Source organism: Ambystoma mexicanum, chromosome 1q (assembly GCF_040938575.1).
Source record: "Ambystoma mexicanum isolate Mex_15411 chromosome 1q, UKY_AmexF1_1, whole genome shotgun sequence".
Lineage (NCBI taxonomy): Eukaryota > Metazoa > Chordata > Amphibia > Caudata > Ambystomatidae > Ambystoma > Ambystoma mexicanum.
Window position 1 is genome coordinate 195,199,273 of NC_090922.1, and position 20,071 is coordinate 195,219,343.

A 20,071-nucleotide genomic window follows, 5' to 3' on the forward strand; every position below is an offset into this window, starting at 1 on the left:
TGGGCGTACCAGCGGGTCGATGTGTAGCTTGATGGGAGGGGCTCTGAGTTTTCCCAACCCAGTACACAGCTTTGGGAAACTTTCCATTATGTAGTCTTGTGTGATTAGGTTCTGGTTTCGAACGCATGCTATTGTGCTAATTGAGTCCTTCGGCTTGCTTGAGGTTGCGTTGATGGTATCACCTGCTTTGACGTGTATCTCGATCAGACCCAGGCGGGATGCTGTATGGTAGCTAATAAGGCATCTACTCCTGGTGAGCGAACGAATGACGTGGATGGTGGTGTCCACCTGTCGTCCATTCAGGAGAAACCGTTGAGCGAATTGTCCCACCGTCTGCAGAGGGGTGGCAGCGCCCCACTGGAAGATTCTTGAATGTGACGGGGTAAGCTGTGGTGGGTCTGACATCCTGCCGTAGTCCTGCTCGCCCATGATGTTCACAGTGGCGCCAGAGTCGATCATGAACTGGAATTGGTAATTTCCCATCTTGATCGGGATTTTTGGGGCTTCGCGCGCCTCTTCGTTGTCAAGAATGAGATTGACGAACTCGTCCTGGTCATATGGATCGTGCGGCGCGTTGTAGGCTGCCTCTTGATCATCGTGATAGAATGCCTCCGGTCTTTGTTCCATGGGGGGGTTTTCGTATTCATCCATGAACTGTCTGTGCTGGTCCACCTGGTCTGGTTGCACGTAGTATCCCTGCATTTGGTATTCATCGATTGCTCTGACGTATCGTCTCTGGTTTTGCCCTTGTTGGTACTGCCTCGGTTGATTGTATTGTGAGGGTGGCGGTCGAAACGGCGTTCTGGCGGGCGTTTGTGGACGCATCAGGGGAAATGGTATGCCTTCCCTGCATACAGAGTGGAAATGCCCCTCTCTTCCGCAGTTCGTGCACCGTTGGGATAATGCTGGGCACGACCCGGAGTGTGGGAAGGACATCCCGCACCGATAGCACTGTCTTTGCTGGCGCGGGGTTGGTGACCCTGGTGCTCTATATTGTTGTGGTCCTCTGTCGCCTTGTCGAGGCGGCTGTATGGCGCCTATGAGCTCATTAGTGTCTTGTTTGGGGATATTTGTGTTGCTCATGGATGAGGCTTGTGCATCAACTCTCTCGTGTATGCGAGCTAGTTCGCTCACTTCGGGAATGGTGAGAGGCTTTTTCAAAAGTTGTTTCTTCAGTGCAGGAGAGAGACAACCTTCTATCACTCTCAGCCGTATTGCTTCTTCTAGGGAGAAAGCGTCGAACTGGCAGTTGGCACCCTTCACTCTTAGGCGCGTTATGAACTCATCAACAGTCTCGTGTGGCAGCTGGGTGCATTTGTTGAACAGATATCTCTCATAGTCTCGGTTGACTTCGATGATGAGTAGCTTGTCCAGGGCCTTAATCAGGTTGGGGAAGGTGCCTTGTTCTGCCATCGGGATTGTTTTTACTACAGTCTTGATTTCACCCCCCACGAGGTTGAGAAAGATGTCCCTTATGTTGGGGGAGTCACCATCGCCGGACCCCCGCACAAAATGGTGGAAATCTTCCATCCAGTCAGTCCACCTGGGACCTTTAGTCGCTTGAGGCGTCATGGTGAATGGCGGGGGCAGCCTCAGCTGTATTGATTTTGCTGCGCGCACAGGCTGCGGGGACCCAGGATTGGATCCCTGAACACTCATGTCGTCAGGAGATGATACCTCTGGGATCTTCGGGCGGTGTGTGGTTCTGGGGGCACGGGCGCGTATCAGCGCACTCACCCAAACGTGCGGCGGCAGGTCCGGCTATGGGCCTTTAGCGGTGAGAGGTGGCTCACAGATGTTGCTGGCGTGGTCCGTGACAAAGGACTGGAGCAGCCGCTGGCATGCGTGAGCAGTGGGGGCTGCCTGGCGTGGAGGATGCGGTACACACGCGTCTGTCGAAGTGAATGCGGACAAGAAAAAAAAAAAAAAAATTTTTTTTTTTTTCCTTAAGCTGCGGCCTTGTTTGCGGAGGAGGAGGAAGCGCGGCGGGTCCGCGGCCGCCCGCGCGCGAGCACTGGCGGGTAGCTGCACCTCGCGCCACGGAGGGAGGAGCAGGAGGAGGAGGAGGCTCCGCGTGATTCCCTGCACGCGAGCCGGGACGCGGCGGACTGCCGCTGGAGGGCTCCGGTGTGCGAGGAACAGCCTCGTCGCCAATGTTGCCGGGGTCGCGGCACATAAAAGGACGCACACATGGAGGTGTAACAGAAACCTCTTTATTCTCTCTTCTCTTCCTCGTAACTGGCGCCCTACGCGCCTTTCCCATAAAACCCCGCTTCCCCGCTCCCACATCACGCTGGCGCTCCGCCTCCCCAACGGAGGGGGCCAAGTGCCCTTAACCCATCCGGACCCTAACTCACCTTATTTCGGCTGCTCCTAACGGCCGGAATAGAAAGGGGACCACCTTCCCTTTCCATGGCGGCCATCTTTGTAAAGTATTTTCCTTTAATATTTTTTTTCAACGGGACGCGCAGCGTCCTGTTGAATGAAGGAAAATCCGTTTTTTTAGGACCCCGGTTTACTGCTTTGGGAACCCGGGGTGCTAATAGCCTTAATCCTCCATTCGAAGGGCTGAAATAGGGATTAACGGGCCAGATCTCTCATTATCCCCTCTCGCTTCTCTTGGGCAGATAACTTGGGCTGTCAGGCCGTTAACCCCATTCCAGCCCTTGGAACGGGAGATTAACGGCATATTCGCCTCAGGTTCTACCACAGTTTTTCTCTCCAGTGTCGTCTCTGAGAATTATATATGCAAGGTGGGGCGGGAAGAGGGGCACATAGTGGTCTACAGGCAAGAGATGGGTGGCCACATATAATTGACAATAGCTAAATCTAATATCATTAATAACGAAACACACTCCAGTGCGATTGTCTGTGCAATATGTGTATGCAAAAAACCAATTTGCAGATTGGTGACAGTAAGCTTTCTGAAGCGCTGTCATCGCACGGCTGCTGGCTCATTCATGGCCCAGTCGCATTCCGCTATCAGACATGCCAATGTACAAATGAGATTCATACAAATCTCATGGCAGCAAAGAAACAGCTTGCAATGGGATTCTAACAAGGTCGTGTCTGAAGTTGAATAAGCGTCGCAGCAGTCTCACCTAAAACTAGACTAATTTAAGATTATAGCACTATTCTGAGACTTTGCTTGGAATTATTGATGCTTAACAATAAGGCGTTTTTCCTTAAATGAGCACACCCGCAGCTTCTGGTAATGCTGTGACTTTAACATTACGTTTTCTTTTTGAAACCGCAGCTATTGTTACAGTGCTTCTATCATTGTACACTTCTTATAAATGTGAAAATAATAACGCTGTTTTTTGTTTTGAGAACGGACTGAAGGGGACAGGGGGCAGGATGGGGGTGGTTACAAATTATACATAATTCTATTGAACTGCTTAGTGGATAAGGCAGCATACCGTAGTAGTGCCAGTGGATAGCTCAGTGAGTTACGCACTCAGCTCTGACCCGTGGCAGCGGGCACTTCCCAAGTTCAAATCTTGGCACGCCCATGCCAGCCCTTTATCCTTCTTAGCTGGATAAATTGTGTACCATTGCATTTGTTAGTAACACCTGTTTTTACAGCGCTTGGGAGGAATTAGGCATGAAGTATTATTACTAAAAACGAGATGTAATAGTGACTATTCTAGCTGGACACAGACACATCTGGGCTACAGTAACATCAAAACACGTAGAGCTGACACCAGATAGGAAGCTCTGGGACTGAGGAGTCTAGTCGGACTGACCAGGCAAATCCCGCTCCCCAGGGGTACCCTGGGTAATATAGCACACTAGCCACAGAAAAAAAGACAAAACTGAAATCAGTAGGTTCCAGGCTCATTTAGCTTGCTTCAGGTAGGTTTATTACCATTTCCTTAGTTACTGTTACAGATAGGACACAATAAGGTAGATACAAGACAACACCGACTCCCATCACCCAGGCAGACCAGATCTAATTGCCACCACTGAGAACCCTCACTCACAACACCATTCACCCCTCAACACTCCACATGACATCACCAGTTACATCACATCACAGACAGGCACTACACAACAAAAACACAGTTGAAAAGAGGAACGCTTCTACCATGGCGCTGCGGATTGTGCAGCCAACACTGACTGCGATGTGCACACATTTCAAATGATTAGAGTGGACATGAGAAAAGCTCATCACAGTATGATGTCTCTCAATGGATTCTTTCTGGTTCTCCGGTCCAGGCTGGGCCTCCTGCCGCCCTCTGGGGAGCCCGAATGGAGAGGAGAAGGGCAGTCTCCTCTTGGCCCCCCTAAAAACACCACTGGTTCTCCCCCCCCCCCCTGCCCCGGATTAGTTGATTGCTTTCTACTTTTTCAGGAAAATACAGTTTGCCTGCAGTATCTTAAGCAAAACACTGCTCTTAACTGTCCTGTGGCAGAAGTAGGCGCTCTAAATGTCTTAGCCTACAACACCTGTCAGCCATAGCCAGCATAGCCAAAATTGAGGGATCATGGGAGTAGTACATCAAAATATCTGGAGGGTCACAAGTTGCTGATGCTGATGAACTGTTCACATACCACCATGTCCTGTGTGTCCGGCATTGGCTCCCCATTATAGCGCGCACCCCGTTCAGATCATTGTGCATCCCACATTCCTGCTCTAATAGTCTTGTTCCGTTTTTTATGCTAATCCTAGCATTTGCTATGTTAGGAGGGCTGGACTTGGTTTCTTTGCTAAAGCAGCCATTCAGTGGAATGCATTGCCTTTCCACAAATGACACTTAAAGAATCATCTTCATTTTAGATGCTCTTTGGAAACTTATCGGTTTGAAAATGTCACTGTGTAAAACCACATCATTTTTTAAATTTTATTATTGTGCTTGCCTTGTTAACCAAACCGTTTGCAATACTATTCAACACCAAAGCAATATTAAAACAATTATACATTATACATGTAACAATATTAAATAAAACATGATATATATATATTACATGGCCCAGTGAGGTTTAGTGCCGGGGGGCAATGTTATAGGGGGGTCCCAGAAATTGTTTTTTTTTCATAGACTGAATGTGGAAAGGCCAAACAGCTGGGTGGATTTTCACCAAATTTGCAGCAGGAGCGGGAGCTTGGGTCAGAACACATGCTTCTGTGTGTTTGGTGGAAATCGGACTAGTACTTTTGTTGCAAAGAACGGAAATGTACGTCCCAAAAAATGTGTGCTATGCGGGTCCGCTGCGTGGAACCATTTCCCTGTTCACTCCGTGGACCGAAGTCTCATTGGCCTGAGTTATGCCGTGATGTCGGGAAACATTGGAGGCGGCCGGTGGTTGGCTGGAGGGAAGCGTGCTATGCGTCAAAGGTTTTGGGAAATGCCGCCATGGTGTATTGGAGGACAGTGTGGTGCCGAAAGGGACTGACAAACATACTTTACGCCATGTGGTGGTGGGAAGAAGGGAAGGAGAGGCTGGGGGAATGAGAAGTGGTTCATGTGATATATGTCAGTAGGTGGAAGTAGACGGTTGTGCGTCTGCAGTATCCGTGCGTATTGTGCCAATTTGCAGCTGCCTCCACAGGCTGCCTCCACAGGCCTTGTGTGGGGACTGCAAGCAGTCTGCGTTACAGCACCACAGCTGGTGAGGCAACCTATTTCCGTGGTCACTGATGGCACAGCAATGTATACAATGTTGGTTCCATGGGTGTGGGGATTGGTAGTACATCGTACAGTGTTTACTGCATGCCTCGACCTCATGGAGCGACCCGTCATGTAGTGTGTCCGCTGGGTGCAGTGGTGAAGTACTGGGTGCTTAGAAGTGTTAGTGTTGCAGGGTATGTAACTGGCCACTTGTTCACCTGCATAACTCTGTTATGTTCTGCTGGGTGTGGGTAAGACCTACACTGGTGGGTGCATGGCGAAAGGCCATAAGCCAAGCACCGAAGAGCCTAGGCCTGCACTGTAGCCACAGCACCATAATGCAGGCATGCAGTTTAAAGTATGCATATCTCAGAGGGAGATGAAGTTTAAAGAATGGTGGGGCAGGATTGTAAACCTGGTGGAAGAGCACAAGTAAACTGATATGCATACAGTACCATATAGTGTACATTATTGCACATATTGCACAGTAGGGAGCCACATGTTGCCATTTGCTTTGGTATGGGTTGCCCTTTATTCCACACATAGAATGGTACATTTGTGGATTGCGGCACGCGGCAAATGTTCCTATTTCTGGCGCCAATATGTTGTGCGGCATCTGGGCAAGGTGTACACTTTTGGATACATCGCCAAAGGCCGTAGGCCATTGGCTATGCACCCAAGAGATTAGGCCTTGGGCACACCCAGCACCACATAAAGCCGCCATACAGGGTTAACTCTGCATCTCTCTGAGGATGGTGACCTTTGAAGAGTGGTTGTCAAGAACATTTTACACTTGGTGGAAAAAGCAAAGGGAGGTAATATGCGTTCACTAGCACATGGTGCAGGTCAGTGAACACGTTGTACAATAGGGACCAATTTCTAAATATTTCTGTTTTCTAAGGGCTGCCCTGTACAGGGTACTTGCTTGAAGAAGTGTCTTAACACATTGCGCCAAGGGAAGAACTTGTCACCATCACTAAGTACACGTGTACTGTGAGTGTGTAATGGTACGTCTGGAGTTCTGTACAGAAATGATAGTGTTCAATGCGGCGGTCTTGCATGTGATTGCTACATGCTTGTGTGCCTATTTCAAACTACCTAATGAGGGAGCGTTGCAAATGTAATAGTGGAAACGGAAGAAGGATCAGGCGTTAAGGGGTTAACGGCGCCGTAAACGGCGCTGTCCCTTAATGCCTGATTCCGAGGTCCCTTTGCGCCATGGTGAGTTTAACGCCTGCTTTTTGCAGGCGTTAAAATCCATGGCGCTAAGGGACCATGGTGCTAATTACGCCACCGTAATTTACGGTGGCGTAATTAGCGCCTTCCCCACTCCCATTATGCCCTATGGGGCAAAAATGGGAATGGGGAAAGGTAAAATGGGAAATGGGGATTTACCGCCCCACTCACCTTGGAATGGGGCGGTAAATCCGCCATCCACCATGGTGTAAACATAGTTTAAACCATGGTGGTAAGGGTACGACCCAGGCGATAACTTACCGCCTGGGTTGTAATGAGGCACTGTGTCTGCTTTTCTGGGGTGCGGCCCTCGCTGTAGCTGGGAAGAGGCGCATGATACATTCTGCCCTTCTCAGCATGGTGGACTTGAAAATGGAACTGTGGGGTTTATCCAATCAGGTGTAGAGGGTGTGGTTCACAGAAAGGGGCGGCAACATTTTCACCCAAAACTCGATGCAGTGACATTGGCAGAGATGGCAAGACACAGAGTGCTAATCGTGGGTTATACCTTTGTGCACGATCTGCACATGTATGCTGTGGAAAGAGGCTTTTCTGCTCTCTTTCAGTTGGAAGGAGTGGAGGCTTTTTGGGCCACAGTCTATGAATGGGGTTTTGGGTGCATGGATCTCATTTGCATATGCGTGGCCTCTGTCGGTACTGTTGATGTGGTGGTCATGCATTTTGGAGCATTAAATTTGGTGTACATGTCGTGCTCACGTTTGCTCACTCACCTAAAGAAGTTGATGACAGCAGTGAAGCAGACGTTTCCCACTGCCAAGGTGATTTTCTCATCGATAACACCAATAGGAGCATAGGACCATTCAGGTGTAATTTGTCCACAGCCAGAGGTCGGGAGGCGTTGGATAAACAGAAGCATGTGTGATTTTATGTGCAGTGCTGGGGTGTTCTGCACCGCCTATGAAAGCATTAATAACCAGCAAGATTTCCAGTGGTTCCGAGGAAATTGCATTTTTTTACCTCCATTGGCAATGCAGTTTTGTTTGCCACACTGCACGAAGGGTTGCAGAGAATTCTGCAGAAATGTAAGAGAAGCGTTGACCTTTAATCAATAGAAATGTCAGGAGGAGAAGCAAACAGAGAGTCAGCAAAAGAGAGAAAACACAAAATAAAAAGGATGCACGCACGTACATAACAAAAACACGACAAAAAAGAAGAAAGTATTTTCAGAGACAGTACTAATGACACAATACCCTACCTTGTTTTACATTAACCCTACCCCCTCCTGTTCCTAGCATGGTAACTCTGCGGATCCCGCTGTACTTTGAGGATTAGACATGCCACATTTGGCTCTTTTTAGGATGGCAGCTATGGCATTGGCACTGTGGAAGCTAAGGCATTGCGCAATGTGGTTGCTAGTTGTGGTGTGTACACAAACATTGTGGCAGAAGGTCTGTTTGAACTGAGAAATGTAGGAGGCTATGGTGAAAGTGTGCAAGGGAAGTGGCAGGCATCCTGTTTGCATGCATGCACTGCACGCACTTGCTTAACGTTGCTAACATACATTCCGTGCTGCTTTTGTGGGAGCACTTTTCCAACATTTGTAGTACATGGATTACAGTGGAAAGACCATTCTGTTAAGTTTACAAGGTACGTGGCAGGCATCCTGTTGTGATGAATGCAGTGTGTGTATCATATGATATGCTGTGATATGGTATGCTGTGGCATTTGTATCGCGCCTACACTCAAGTGTGTGAAGGCGCGATGAGTAACGGGAGGCGGAACAGAGGCTACATAGAGACATTGGGCCTCATTACGACCCAGGCGGTAAGTTACCGCCTGGGTCGTACCTTTACCACCATGGCGTAAACTATGTTTACGCCATGGTGGTTGGCGGACTTACCGCCCTATTCCGAGGTTGGCGGGGCGGTAAGTCCCCAATCCCCATTTACCCTTCCCCATTCCCATTTTTGCCCCATAGGACATAATGGGAGTGGGGAAGGCGTTAATTACGCCACCATAAATTACGGTGGCGTAATTAACAACAAGGTCCCTTAGCGCCATGGATTTTAACACCTGCTAAAAGCAGGTGTTAAATCCTCCATGGCGCTAAGGGACCTCGGAATCAGGCATTAAGGGACGGCGCCGTTTACGGCGCCGTTAACCCCTTAACGCCTGATCCTTCTTCCGTTTCCACTATTACATTTGCAACGCTCCCTCATTACGGTGGCGTAATTAACAACAAGGTCCCTTAGCGCCATGGATTTTAACACCTGCTAAAAGCAGGTGTTAAATCCTCCATGGCGCTAAGGGACCTCGGAATCAGGCGGTAAGGGTCGGCGCTGTTTACGCCGCCGTAAACCCCTTACCGCCTGGGTCCTAATGAGGCCCATTGATCCCACTAGGCCAGGTGACACTTAGAGTTTGCAAGTGAATGGGAAGGGGGAGGCCAAAGTGGAATACAGTGCTGGCAAGTGCAAGGATAAGTGTAGAGATCAAGTGGTGGTTGGACTGTTAGAGTTACAGAAAACAGTCCCCAAGTGCGGGGGTTGGCAGAAAGCCAGTGCAAGGGTGGAACTATCGGGAGGGAGGTGGCCTGGGGCACAGATTAGAGGGAGGGTAGGAAACCAGTGCACAATCACTATTAGGCAGGAAGTGAGCAGGGGAGAGGAGGGGAAAAAGAAGCACATGGAAAGGTTTTGAGGTGCTTCCAGACCCTAAGATGGTTCTCGAGGCAGAGCGCCTGTTCCAGAGGGAGGCCCCAGCAGAAAAAAGACATCTACCTCCAACTGCTTGCTTGCAGAAGCAACTGACCCTGAGGGAGTACGAGGCGGATGAGGGAATAAGCAATTCAGATATTTAGGAAGTGAGAGTGGAATGTATTGAGGTCCCAGGGACCAGAAGGCCTTGTGCATAATGCACAGGGTTTTTATTTTATTCATCGCAGCCACTGGGAGCTATTGCAGACATTTTAGTACAGTAGAGGTATGATCCCTGACCTTCAGACCAAGGACAAGTCCTGCAGTACTCTTATGGATGAGTTGCTGAGGGCAGAGAGTAGAAGCTGGCAGATTTAAAAAGAGTCTGTGGCAATAGTGCAGCGCACAAAGAACCACAGCCGTGCACAGACTGACCTTTTGGGAACTGCCTTAAGGTTGGTAAAACACATTCAGTGGTGGCTTTGGTGCCATATTTTTATGATTTATGTAGGAGATGGATTAGTGGCAAATGCAATTCGTAGCATTGTCGGAAGGAACGAAGAAAGTTCCTCTTTCGCTAATACGCTGTATGATATGGCTAAATGAAAACGTTGCAAGCAGATTCCATTAAAGTGCCACTTCATGGTAGGAGATGAGGGAAAAACCAGTGTGCTTTTCACAAACATAATGGACGCTTACTGGCAGATATCATGCGCAGAGGCACTTATAACTGAGTTGTAAACTTGCAGCCAAAAAAATCCTCATACCTTTATTTTGTGGTGAGGGGTGCTCATGTGGATGAATGTGCATGCACAAATCCTACAATGTTTCATTGAACTTTCCACTGGATGTGCTTTCCAATAATAGAACACTTGCAGGCTGAATTTGTAACGGTACATATGATGTCTTGTGGAGAAGTGACAGTGTTAGATGCTGATGTCTAGGATGGCCTTGCTGGATGCGTGTGTGACTACTTAACAATACCCAATGAGGGTGTGGTGGGAAGAGGACAATGGATATGGAAGAAGGACAGTTCATGCCTTACTGGGGCGTGGCCCTCACAGTACTTTGGGAAGCACACGTGCCACATTCTGTTCTTCTTACCATGCTGGCCAATGGAAATGGCACTGTGGGGATTATCCAATCAGGTACTGAGGGTGTGGGTCACAGGAAGGGGCGGTAATACGGGTATTCATTACTGTGTGTAGTGATGCTGGCAGACATGGAGAAATGCATTGTGTTCACTTTGGGTGATGCCTTTGTGAAAGATCTGCACAAATATGCCCAGGAAAGACACTTTCATGGCATTTTCTGTTTGGAAGCAGTGGACGCATTGTGGTGTGCTGTCGATGACCTCAGTTTAGCCAATATGCATGCACTTTGCAGAGACCTGGCCAGTTCTGCTACTGTGCATGTTGTCGTCATGGCCTATGGCGGCTTGCATTTGGGTTATGTGTCTTGTTCACATTTGCTCCGTCGACTCAAGAGGCTGATGAATGCCGTGAAGAGGCATTTTCCCACTGGCCAGGTGGTTTTCTCAGCCACACCACCAAGAAGAGTATGGACCACTTATATTGTCTGTTGTACCCAGCGATAGGCTGGAAGGTGTCTGAATAACAGAAGTATGTCTAATTTTCTGTCCGCTCGTGGCATGTTTTTCTGTAACAATGACCTCATTAGTTCTGCAAATGCAGAGGTCTTCCAATCAAATGGCATTTCATTGTCATCCACTGATAAAGGTGTTTTGTTTTGCTCATCTCCAAGACACACTCAAAAGGATCCTGAAAGAATCTGAGGACGAAAATAAAACACACAACTCTATGAAACCGAAAACAGGCTCTTTGTGTGGAAGCAGAAAATAAATTGTTTGAAAATTAAATTAAAATGCACAACAGCTCTTTTCAGAGCCACCCCTCCAGCCGAAAGCTCTTACCCTTGTTGACATTTTCTCCCCCACGCACGCAGCACGAAAGCCGCATCCAGGGATTTTCAGAATGGTGGGCATGTAAATGGGACTGTGGGGGCCGAGGGATTGCGCAACAACGTTTCTGGGTGTGGTGTTAAAAAAGGGGACTTTTGTACAGAACTGCTAGTGTCACATGGAGAGCACACGTGCCACAATATGTGCGTCTCACCATGCTGGCCAATGGAAATGCGACTGTGGAAATTGTCCAATCAGGTGGTCAGGGTGTGCGTCACTGGAAAGGGCGGCCATATTTTGTTTCATTACTCTGTGCAGTGAGGCTGGCAGAGATGGCGAGATGCACAGTTTTCATAGTGGGGTATCGCTTTGGGGTAGATCTGCTCCAGTATGCCATGGAAAGAGGCTTTAATGACAATTTGAATTTTGAGGAAGTGGAGGCTTTGTGGTGCGGTGTCGAGGTGTGTAGTTTCGGACACTTGCTTGCAGAATGTCGACGAGTGCCCACTTGCACTAGTGCACACATTGTGGTCGTGCACTATGGGGCCTTGCTTTTGGACTCCATGGCTTGTTCACGTGTGTACCGTCAAATCCAAAAGATGATGAAAGCAGTGAAGCACATTTTTCCCACTGCAAAGGTGCTTTTCTCATGTATACCACCAAGTCCAGCATACAACTATTCCAATGAATGTTGTCGTCAGCCAGAGGTCGGAAGGCGTCTTATCAACAGAAGCCTGTGTATCTTCTTGCATGCTGCTGGGATGTACTCCTATGAGAATTACAACATTAGTTATCGATATGTGCACCTTCTCAATGAAAATGGCATTTCTTTGTCGCCCAGTGGCAATGACATTTTGTTTTCCAATCTACAGGCTGCACTGAAGACGCTATTGTAAGAATCTGAGGCGAAGTACAACAAACACAAACACTTATAAAAAATGGTTTCTATGGAAGCAGCTATAAAAAAAAATACAAAAACAGCTCTTATGAAAGCCACTACTGCAAACGAAATCCCCTACACTGGTTGACTTTTTTTCCCCACTCTCACGCACACAGCACGATAAGTCAGTGGACATTGCGATAGATGCAAGGTTGCACGTGACACATCCGGAACTTATGCAGATGGCGGCCATAGTAATGACCCTTTGCACGCTACAGCATTGCTGAATAAGGCTTCTGGGTGTAGTTTTTATGCACAAACTGTGATACACGGTGTATTTGTCAATGCAAATGTGGAAGTTGCGGTTATGGCTGTGTGCTTCACGAGCCACAGTGTACGGTTTTTGGGGGAGTTCAGAATACATTGATTAAAAGTGAACGGAACACACTGTGCATTGGTTGCTCATTTTGGATTCTACTATGTGGTTTTGAACTGGTATGGAGTACCTGCAATGCAGTGACTGCTTTTGGTTTGTGAGACTTTGGTGACGCACAATCATGCCACCATTATTGTTCTTCATTGTGGAGGGAAAAGAGTACAATATGTTACCAGAGTTTCCATACTGTTTGCGATGAAGGAGGCCTTTGCCTAGGTCATGCGCAGGTTTCCGCTCTAATGCATAATTTTTTAACAAATTACGCAGACACAGATGTGACTGCGTAACTTTTCATTTCGTCCGGGAATGGAGAAAGCCCGGTACATTGTGACAGGGGTGTAGGAGACACTCAAAATCTGGGGGGTGCAGGCACACCTTGGGGACTTTGCTACAGACGCAATCCAAACTGCCACAGACCTAAGTGCTGAAGCGTAAAACCCCTCTACAGAAATGTGGTGTCAGATTTATTTTAAGAAAGAACACCAAATAATGGCACTTTTAAAAAACACAGATACTCTTCAAATAAGTTGTAGATTTCTCATCAATGGTACAAAATGTAAAGATGATTGTAAGTTTTATCAAAACAGACATAAAGTATGTGTGCACTGCTAAAAACCAATGTTCAAACATTTAAAACCTAATAACAGGGATTTTAAGGAAACACAGTTCTCTAAATGTCTTCACAAATCTCAATTTAGTTGTAGTGAGGAGGATTTGATATTGGCATATTGTTGAACAGATGTTTTGGACTTTAAGATTGTTTTATAGAGGGTCACAATAATTGGTTGTCTTTTATGCAAAAAAAATGCAAGCATCAATATTTGAATGACGTTCCTCCAAATGAGGAAATAAAGTTCAAAGATATGTTTCAACAATCAAACAATCCAGATGCGTTTTTGTTTGTTTTTTAAATGTACCTTTGGATCTATTGCTACACAAACTACTTTAGAGTTTTATATCACTGACAATAAATTGGTGGAGAAAACCACACTGCCGGTGTCCTACAGTACTAAGGCGGCATAGTTTGAAGGAACCCATATAGTTTGATTTCCTTTGCATGGGGTGCCACTTCACGGGGAGGTTTAGAGTCCTATGGCCCCAGAGCAATAACAGAACACTGCTGATGGAAGCCCACTCAGAATGCTGGTGATAACACATGGTAAGTGAGAGGAGATCAAGGCAGACCCATCCTCACACCATTCATATGTATTCACTATTGATGTTGTCACCAACATTCACAGGCAGCATTAAGAGTGTGGTATGTGTTGATCTGCTTATTGATAAAACATCTCACCTATCACGTGAACCAAAAGATAGGTTGCATTTCACAATATATATTTAGATTTGATACATATACACTACTTAACACACACTGGTTCATTTACAAAGGTATAAAGAAACAAGTCAGAAATGCAATTATATAAAATACATTCAATATGACAAATAGGATAAACATGACATTCCATCTAGACCGATCAGACCCATCTCCTTGATTGCTGTTTGCCTTCCCCTTCATCTCTCTTTGGAAGAATAGCCACATAGTGAAAATTGCCAATTATTTCACAGTCAGTGAGTATCATGAACATGAACAGTTGCATGACATTCAGTATGCATGACAAATTATTTTGATTTTGCTTCATTTTCTTCCAGATCCATGTTATATTTATGTATATTTGAATTTGAATTTATATTATACTTTAATATACTTACAGCATTATTGCTTTGCATATACCACATAAAAACAGTTTTTAAAATGTACATTACACATGAAACACATAAAACACATAAAACACATAAAACCCATAACATTTCTGAATTACATAGCTAATTTACAACCATAGAGGATGTATCTACTACAATGAAAAATAATTTCATCAATTACATCCACATATCAAGTTCAAAATATCTACCTGAAATATAAATAGTTAAAACAATATTCTTACATTATTCACAAAAGTATCGCATTCCATTTCTGTAAAATTTTATCATATGATACATAAAATTTAATTAATTTTCATTCATAAACTTTGCCCATATCATAGATGGGTCCAGAGTGTCATCTTCTGTTCTCTAATAAAAATCAGGTATATTGCACACAGAAACATGAATCAGTCTTTTCTGAGACATTTTTGAATGTAGCAAGGGCTTCAGTCGTTAAAAAGCAGTGAAGCTTCTATCAGCCTCACAGGACAGGAAGGAAGACATTGTTTTGTTAGGAAAACAACGCCGAGCAGTACAGTCTCAAAGCCCGGTCCCGAGCATAAAGGCTGGACTCTGACATGAAGTGCAATATAAGAACCCAATTTTTTATATTGAGTACAATAAAGGTCATCAGATCCAATTACTCATGTGCCTATTACCATGCCAGCTGTAACATTTTAGACACCACTTACAACAGGTATTGATGAAGCCAACTGTTTAGGTTCATCTTTAAGCATTTTATAGGCATTGCCATAATAACTCTAGGCACTAATATGGCAATAAGCCCGGGATGGCGGGCCAATACCGCCCCAGGTAATGCCCCCAGGGCCCATGGTTACAGGCCCCGGGGGCATGACAGCAGGCAGTATTGGCTCGCCGTCGAGGGGCTTATTGCCATTAGTATCCCGGCCTGTTAGGCCGGGGTACTAATAGCATTTTTTTTCTGGCCCTGTTTCGGAACAGAAAAATAAAGAAAGTCAAATAAAATGTCCACCGGGAAAGGAAAAACGTAGTTCATTTTCCCTTTCCATGGTGCCCATCAGGAGCGGATGCTCTGGGAACAGAAGTGTTACCAGCACGTTCACTCCTGAGAAAAAGAAGAAAAAAGAAGGTAGGTGGGGTTGGGAGGGCAGAGAGTGGATAGTTTGCAGGGGATGGGAGTGGAGTAAAAAAAAAACATACCTGAGTCCACAGCGGGGGACAAAGGCAGCCTCCAACCTTCGGGAGGCCCGGAGTGGGGATTGCCCCATTTTGAGCCTCCTCATTGGCTAAGGGGCTGCCAAGCCCACTGCCGGGAACAAACGCAGGCACGTACGTGGGTGCGAGGGATTCCCGGCCGGGTAATGCTATGGCGAGGGCCAATCAGAATGCTTGTTACATTGTGAATGACCCTCTCTGGGGACTAATGCTAATTACCAGCTGTTTCCATCATGATCCGAGAGAGTACCACAATTTGTCAGGTTTTATCATGATGTACTCTGGTACTCACACCAAGTACCCTATCTTGCTACACTATACCAGGTAATGACATCAAAAGCATGTGAACTCACCATTTCAAGGTTTTCTAATTGAAATTCTGGTAAGATAGCTGAGCGAGTTGAGCGCTCGCTGCTGCAATCTGTGTGGGATCTGCAGGTCGCAGGTTCAAATCCCAGCAAGGCCAACTCAGCCTTCTGAGTTTAATAAATGAGTACTAACTTCGGTTGGGTGATATTGTATGTAAATATGTTCTCAGTAAAGTGCTTTGGTGAAAGCACTATATAAATAAACACCTAGAAAATTCAAGAAACCCCTACAATTACCAGCTACTGCCTTCAATAAACCAGGTTCTTGCACTGTTACCATTCAATATCCAGGTACCCACACCATTGTCAAGGCTCTCCACAATTAGCATACCAGTGCTAATCTCCATGATTCCAATTAAGAGGCAGCGCCAGGTTCCCTGATGTCTAGATAGCACAGCAGTGAATAATTTAATTGCACCCAACTTGGACATCAATGGCAGCTTCCATTATGCATACTTTGCACAGAAAGGCCAGATACCAATATGCCAAGTTATCAAAAGCCATGGCGGTTTCAAATGTAGCAAGTTAGCACAGTGAGGCCAAGTTCCATTGTTTGCATTTATCACAGTAAAGCAAGATACCATTATGATCACCAGCACAGTAAGCCCAGACCTCAGTTTGTCCGTTAGCCCTCAAAGACATATCCTGTAGATGTGTGGGTGGTACAGTGGGATGAATATGTGTTGTGCTGGGGCAGAGTGAGCTGCAGGGAGATGTGTGGAGTGCACTGCCGAAACATTGTGTGTGTGTGCACAGTGCAGTTCTGAGGGTGGTGTGTGCACAGTGCCTTGGGGTGTGAGTGGTGTTTGTGCAATACTCTGTATGAAGTATTGGGGCAGTATGTGTGTGCAGTTCTGGGGCAGTGTGTGCACAGTGCTGGAGTTAGTGTGTCTGTGTACACTACAATTATGTGCTGCGGACAATGTCTGTGGTGGTGAGGTTGATTTGTGTATATAGTACAATACTTGGGGCAGTGTGTGAGCATGTGTGCAGTGAAAGTGCCTGTATGTGAGTGCTGGAGACAGCTTGTCAGTGTGTGCAGAGCGGTTTTGAGGCTGTATGACTGCTTGCAGTTTCAGGATGGTGTGTGTGCCGGGCGGGAGGTAGTGTTTGAAGAGCAGGGTTGGGGCAGTTTACATCCATTCATTGTTTGGATGGTGCAAATTTATCGCAGCTTTGGGGCTGTGTGCATGTGTGCAGTGCAGTGGATGGTGTGAGTGTAGAGCAGTGTGAGTGTGCAGTGTAGTGAGGTGGTGTGCATGAACTGTGCTTGGCAGTAGAGTGTGCAGTGGGGAGGTGTGTATGCACAGTGATAGGTGGTGCACGTGTGCCATGGAGTGGAGTCTATGTGCAGTGCAGGGCAATGTGGGTGTGCCGTGCAGTGGGTTGGTGTATGCACAATGCTGGGGAGGTTTATTTGTGTACGAGGCTAGGGGCTTGCATTAGCTGGTGTTGGTGCTTGCAAATGTGCAGTGCTATGATCTCCCTGGTCAGTTCTGGAATGTTTATTGCAGAATCACATTTGGGCAAATGTTATACCTGCTCCATGCTTCATAATTAAAGGAGGTCCATAAAGGTGAACACATTTCAGAACAACTTCCCTTTTAATTTACCTAATAAATCTAACAGAAAATCCTTTTTCACACTTTTTAAAGACGATTCGCTTTGACAACTTTTAGCCAAAGTAAAAAATAAATGTATGTATATTCAAAAAATGACATTGTTTTTATCATTTCCTGACATAATCATGCAGCTTCTTAGCACTCTTGTAACAAAAAAATGTTTCTAAGACCGAATCGATGGCACTCATTTGATCACTTTCAGTAGTTGGCTCTGATGGGATGCAGCTGGGGCATCAACCCACTAGGCTATTTTACCTCCTACATCATGTCAATGTAGTAAATGTCAAGCAAAATTGCACAAGCACACATTTAATGAGCGTATTTACATGTGTTTATGAGCAAAGTAGTAAATCTGGGCTCTGTAGAATTTGAGTCAGTTTGCAAGGTGACTCTGGGTCAGGGCCAGATGAATATGTATCATGGCTAGTGGAGATTTTCAGCATGATGTTTTGGAGCCCCATTTGCCATACAACTGGTCAAAACATTCAGAGACACAAGTGGGGGGTTTAAATTCTAAAAAAGTTAAAAGAATGCAATGAGGCGGTTAATAGCTGCATATGATCACTGGAAAAGCAGCCAGCAGGTGGCTGAAACACTAAATGTCCCCTGAAAAGCTATTAATTGCTCTTTGACAGCGGGATGCTAACAATGGGAAATATTGAATAATAAGTCAACGATGTGCTAAAAACATTCCCAGAGACTGCCAGAAGGAGGTGACGATCTGCAATCAGTCCACTGCATACATTTAATGCCTAAAATTAAAGGGTTTTGTTTCTGTTTCATAAGACAAACAACCCGGGACACCTGCCCCCAAATCTCCATGGCACATTTCAACTGAAAAAATGTAAAGGCTCTGACGCTATCCCTGCTCTGGGAAGAGTGGCAAAGTCAGCAGGCAGCAACTCTCCTCCAGAGGCAAGCAAGTAGGTCCAGTAGGAAATGGGACCAAGAAGTAGCATTTCCAGGGCTGGGGAGGGAGTGTGAATGATGTTTTACTTAATCATCTGTCTTTTATCTCTTCTTTCATTCTGTACCTGGGTTGTGGTTTGCAGAGGAAATGCTGCCCTCCCAACCAAAATGGTTAGGCAAAGTCCCCCCTCTTGTAAAAAATGGGTCTTCCAGTAATCACTGTCCCACCTTCTCTCTGTGGCAAAATGAAATACCCAGCATGTTTTTAACTGTAGAGCAATTCTCGCCTGGCCAAATAAATGGGTGCAGGCCAATCTGAAACAATTTGCCAAAGATGCCCACGCATGTGCTTTTGTCACAGTCCAGTGGATGTGGTAGGGACAAGGAAAGGTTAAATGGCTTTCATTTGTTTTTATACATTACAACATTAGAGTCATTCTATTTGAATATTAATATATTTTAAACTCTGAATCATACAAACAAATATTACTTAGTGACTTTGTGGGCTTAACATTAAAATCTTGTCACTATCTCTGAAAAGAAGCTCTGAAGAATGCCTTTGATTTCTCGGATTTGCCCTCCAGCCTCTGACAGGAAGGTAGGAGAGGGTGAGACAGCATCCAGATATGCGCCTGCTCACCCCTACTCCACTGAACAGTGACCTTAATGGGCAATTCAAAGGAAGGAGAGCACAGTCTGTTTACATTTCTAGCACTTGGGGAAAGAAAATCGGCTTTCTATACAGACGGCCATGCTTCCCAATTGGAAAAATAAACAGCCTTTCTTTTCACTTCCTCCATATTCTGTGGGGGATAAATCATATTTCATTCCCCCTGCTTAAAATTCTGGGGGCGGGGGGGTTATTCCCTCTGCCCCCCTATTTCCTACGCCCATGCATTGTGAAGACATCTATTTGTGCCTTTCTAACTCTGAAAGCAGCTTTTTTCATTGAACATTTTTCCTCTTCCAGTTGCTTTCCATTTATTTTGATCTTGGAACACACCACACAGAAGGAAAGGAAGGCAAGGCCCGGTACAGAAGGGGCACCACCTACAGGGATAACATAGGGGAAGTGCACAAAGAGAGGGACATGTTGGGTGGTCCTCACTTAAATAGCCGTCAGTCATTGTCATGGTCCCGGACCGACCCTTCCCAAGCACTGGCAAGTACTTTCCCTTTGTAGAGTCACACATCGCAGTACATACACAATACAATGCCCTTTGCCAGGTAAGGGTCTGCAGCACAGCCTATGGTGTGCAGGGATGTTTTAAGGATCCGCTGCCATACTTGACTGTTCCTGTTGGTGGCCGAAGCAGCTGTGCAGAATGCTGTACATGAAATTATCGTAGTGCACTGTTGGAAGGGCAGTACCCTGCCCACTGGTGGGTGTACTTCGATTTCAGTTCTCATCATATGCAGAACTAGCCGTAGAACCAGTGTTCACTGACATGAATACATTCTAAAATAAAAGAATGCTTACAACAAGGTGAAACGCAGCTTCATTACGTGGAGCAGGAAGAGAAGTATTCAGCGAG